This window comes from Pristiophorus japonicus, chromosome Y (assembly GCF_044704955.1).
Source record: "Pristiophorus japonicus isolate sPriJap1 chromosome Y, sPriJap1.hap1, whole genome shotgun sequence".
NCBI classification, from domain to species: Eukaryota; Metazoa; Chordata; class Chondrichthyes; family Pristiophoridae; genus Pristiophorus; species Pristiophorus japonicus.
In genome coordinates, this window is record NC_092011.1 from 24,704,550 (window position 1) to 24,710,549 (window position 6,000).

Below are 6,000 nucleotides of genomic sequence, written 5' to 3' on the forward strand. Positions count from 1 at the left end.
AGTACAGTAACCCTTACCCTGAATAAACAGGGACGATGTACAGTAACCATTACCCTGAATACACAGGGACCCTGTACAGTAACCCTTATCCTGAATTCACAGGGACACTCTACACTGACACTTACCCTGAATACACAGGGACCGTGTACAGTAACCCTTACCCTGAATACACAGGGACCCTGTACAGTAACCCTTATCCTGAATTCACAGGGACACTCTACACTGACACTTACCCTGAATACACAGGGACCGTGTACAGTAACCCTTACCCTGAATACACAGGGACACTGTACAGTAACCCTTACACTGAATACACAGGGACCCTGTACAGTAACCCTTACCGTGAATACACAGGGACACGGTACACTGACCCTTACCCTGAATACACTGGGACGCTGTACAGTAACCCTTACCCTGAATACACAGGGACCGTGTACATTAACTCTTACCCTGAATACACAGGGTCCCTGTACAGTAACCCTTACCCTGTTTACACGGGGACCGTGTACATTAACCCTTACCATGAATACACAGGGATCCCGTACAGTAAACCATACCCTGAATACACAGCGACCGTATACAATAACCCTAACCCTGAATAGACAGGGACCCTGTACAGTAACCCTTACCCAGAATACACTGGGACCCTGTACAGTAACCCTTACCTTGAATACACAGGGACCGTGTACAGTAACCCTTACCCTGAATACACAGGGACCCTGTACAGTAACCCTTACCCTGAATACACAGAGACCCTGTACAATAAACCTTAACCTGAATACACAGAGACCCTGTACAGTAACCCTTACCCTGAATACACGGGGACCCTGTACAGTATCGCTTACCCTGAATACACAGGGACCCTGTACAGCAACCCTTACCCTGAATACACAAGGACACTGTACACTGACCCTTACCCTGAATACACAGGGACCGTGTACATTAACCCTTACCCTGAATACACAGGGACCCTGTACATTAACCCTTACCCTGAATACACAGCGACCCTGTACAGTAACCCTTACCCTGAATACACAGGGACCGTGTACAGTAACCCATACCCTGAATATTAAGGGACCCTGTACAGTAACCCTTACCCTGAATACACATGTACCCTGTGCAGTAACCCTTACCCTGAATACACAGGGACTCTGTACAGTAACCCTTACCCTGATTACACAGGGACTCTGTACAGTAACGCTTACCATGAATACACAGGGACCCTGTACAGTAAATCTTACCTTGAATACACAGGGACCCTGTACAGTGACCCTTACCCTGAATACACAGGGATCCTGTATAATAACCGTTACCCTGAATACACAGGGACCCTGTACAGTGACCCTTACCCGGAATACACAGGGATCCTGTACAATAACCCTTACCCTGAATACACAGAGACCCTGTACAGTAACCCTTACCCTGAATACACAGGTACCCTGTACATTGACCCTTACCCTGAATACACAGGAACGCTGTACAGTGACCCTTACCCTGAATACACAGGGACCCTGTACATTAACACTTACTCTGTTTACACAGGGAACCTGTACAGTAACCCTTACCCTGAATACACAGGGACCCTGTACAGTAACCCTTACCCTGAATACATAGGGACTATGTACAGTGAACCTAATCCTGAATATTCAGGGACCCTGTACAGTAACCCTTACCCTGAATACACAAGGACACTGTACACTGACACTTACCCTGAATACACAGGTACCGTGTACAGTAACCCTTACCCTGAATAGACATGTACCCTGTACAGTAAACCTTAGCGTGAATACACAGGTACCCTGTACAGTAACCCTTACCCTGAATACACAGGGACCCTGTACAGTGACCCTTACCCGGAATACTCAGGGATCTTGTACAATAACCCTTACCCTGAATACACAGGGACCCTGTACAGTAACCCTTACCCTGAATACACAGGTACCCTGTACATTGTCCCTTACCCTGAATACACAGGAACCCTGTTGAGTGACCCTTACCCTGAATACACAGGGACCCTGTACAGTAACCCTTACCCTGAATACATAGGGACCATGTACGGTGAACCTTAACCTGAATACTCAGGGACCCTGTACAGTAACCCTTACCCTGAATACACAGGGACACTGTACACTGACCCTTACCCAGAATACACAGGTACTGTGTACAGTAACCCTTACCCTGAATGGACATGAACCCTGTACAGTAAATCTTAGCGTGAATACACAGTTACCCTGTACAGTAACCCTTACCCTGAATTCACAGGGACACTGTACACTGACCCTTACCCTGAATACACAGGGACCGTGTACAGTAACCCATACCCTGAATACACAGGGACCCTATACTCTAACCCTTACTCTGAATACACAGGGACCCTTTACATTAACCCTTACCCTGAATAGACAGGGACACTGTACACTGACCCTTACCATGAATACACAGGGACACTGTACGGTAACCCTTAACCTGAATAGACAGGGACCCTGTACACTAACCCTTACCCTGAATAGACAGGGACCCTGCACAGTAAAACTTACCCTGAATACACAGGGACCCTGTACAGTGACCCTTACCATGAATACACAGGGACCCTGCACAGTAACCCTCACCCTGAATACACAGGGACACTGTACAGTGACCCTTACGCTGAATACACAGGGACCCTGTACAGTAACCCTTACCCTGAATACACAGGGACCGTGTACAGTAATCCTTACCCTGAATACACAGAGACACTGTACAGGAACCCTTACCCTGAATACACAGGGACCCTGTACAGTGACACTTACCCTGAATACACAGGGACCGTCTACAGTAACCCTTACCCTGTATACACAGGGACCCTGTACAGTAACCCTTACCCTGAATACACAGGGATCCTGTACAGTAACCCTACCCTGAATACACAGGGACCCTGTACAGTAACCCTTACCCTGAATACACAGGGACCATGTACAGTAACCCTTACCCTGAATAAACAGGGACGATGTACAGTAACCATTACCCTGAATACACAGGGACCCTGTACGGTAACCCTTATCCTGAATTCACAGGGACACTCTACACTGACACTTACCCTGAATACACAGGGACCGTGTACAGTAACCCTTACCCTGAATACACAGGGACACTGTACAGTAACCCTTACACTGAATACACAGGGACACTGCACACTGACCCTTACCCTGAATACACAGGGACGGTGTACAGTGACCCTTACCCTGAATACACAGGGACCCTGTACAATAACCCTTACCCTGAATACACAGGGACAGTGTACAGTAACTCTTACCCTAAATACACAGGGACCTTGTACAGTAACCCGTACCCTGAAGACACAGGGACCCTGTACAGTAACCCTAACACAGAATACACAGGAACCCTGTACAGTAATCCTTACCGTGAATACACAGGGACACGGTACACTGACCCTTACCCTGAATACACTGGGACGCTGTACAGTAACCCTTACCCTGAATACACAGGGACCGTGTACAGTAACTCTTACCCTGAATACACAGGGTCCCTGTACAGTAACCCTTACCCTGTTTACACGGGGACCGTGTACAGTAACCCTTACCATGAATACACAGGGATCCCGTACAGTAAACCATACCCTGAATACACAGGGACCGTATACAATAACCCTAACCCTGAATAGACAGGGACCCTGTACAGTAACCCTTACCCAGAACACACTGGGACCCTGTACAGTAACCCTTACCTTGAATACACAGGGACCGTGTACAGTAACCCTTACCCTGAATACACAGGGACCCTGTACAGTAACCCTTACCCTGAATACACAGAGACCCTGTACAATAAACCTTAACCTGAATACACAGAGACCCTGTACAGTAACCCTTACCCTGAATACACGGGGACCCTGTACAGTATCGCTTACCCTGAATACACAGGGACCCTGGACAGTAACCCTTACCCTGAATACACAAGGACACTGTACACTGACCCTTACCCTGAATACACAGGGACCGTGTACATTAACCCTTACCCTGAATACACAGGAACCCTGTACATTAACCCTTACCCTGAATACACAGGGACCCTGTACAGTAACCCTTACCCTGAATACACAGGGACCGTGTACAGTAACCCATACCCTGAATATTAAGGGACCCTGTACAGTAACCCTTACCCTGAATACACATGTACCCTGTGCAGTAACCCTTACCCTGAATACACAGGGACTCTGTACAGTAACCCTTACCCTGATTACACAGGGACTCTGTACAGTAACGCTTACCATGAATACACAGGGACCCTGTACAGTAAATCTTACCTTGAATACACAGGGACCCTGTACAGTGACCCTTACCCTGAATACACAGGGATCCTGTACAATAACCGTTACCCTGAATACACAGGGACCCTGTACAGTGACCCTTACCCGGAATACACAGGGATCCTGTACAATAACCCTTACCCTGAATACACAGGGACCCTGTACAGTAACCCTTACCCTGAATACACAGGTACCCTGTACATTGACCCTTACCCTGAATACACAGGAACGCTGTACAGTGACCCTTACCCTGAATACACAGGGACCCTGTACATTAACGCTTACTCTGTTTACACAGGGAACCTGTACAGTAACCCTTACCCTGAATACACAGGGACCCTGTACAGTAACCCTTACCCTGAATACATAGGGACTATGTACAGTGAACCTAATCCTGAATATTCAGGGACCCTGTACAGTAACCCTTACCCTGAATACACAAGGACACTGTACACTGACACTTACCCTGAATACACCGGGACCCTGTACAGTAACCCTTACCCTGAATAGACATGTACCCTGTACAGTAAATCTTAGCGTGAATACACAGGTACCCTGTACAGTAACCCTTACCCTGAATACACAGGGATACTGTACACTGACCCTTACCCTGAATACACAGGGACCGTGTACAGTAACCCATACCCTGAATACGCAGGGACCCTATACTGTAACCCTTACCCTGAATACACAGGGACCCTGTACATTAACCCTTACCCTGAATAGACAGGGACACTGTACACTGACCCTTACCATGAATACACAGGGACACTGTACAGTAACCCTTAACCTGAATCGACAGGGTCCCTGTACAGTAACCCTTACCCTGAATACACAGGGACCCTGCACAGTAAAACTTACCCTGAATACACAGGGACCGTGTACAGTAATCCTTACCCTGAATACACAGAGACACTGTACAGGAACCCTTACCCTGAATACACAGGGACCCTGCACAGTAAAACTTACCCTGAATACACAGGGACCCTGTACAGTGACCCTTACCATGAATACACAGGAACCCTGCACAGTAACCCTCACCCTGAATACACAGGGACACTGTACAGTGACCCTTACCCTGAATACACAGGGACCCTATACAGTAACCCTTACCCTGAATACACAGGGACCGTGTACAGTAATCCTTACCCTGAATACACAGAGACACTGTACAGGAACCCTTACACTGAATACACAGGGACCCTGTACAGTGACACTTACCCTGAATACACAGGGACCGTCTACAGTAACCCTTACCCTGTATACACAGGGACCCTGTACAGTAACCCTTACCCTGAATACACAGGGATCCTGTACAATAACCCTACACTGAATACACAGGGACCCTGTACAGTAACCCTTACCCTGAATACACAGGGACCATGTAGAGTAACCCTTACCCTGAATTAACAGGGAACCTGTACAGTAACCATTACCCTGAATACACAGGGACCCTGTACAGTAACACTTATCCTGAATACACAGGGACACTCTACTCTGACCCTTACCCTGAATACACAGAGAACATGTACAGTAACCCTTACCCTGAATACACAGAGACACTGTACAGTAACCCTTACACTGAATACACAGGGACACTGCACACTGACCCTTACCCTGAATACACAGGGACGCTGTACAGTGACCCTTACCCTGAATACACCGGGACCCTGTACAGTAACCCTTACCCTGAATAC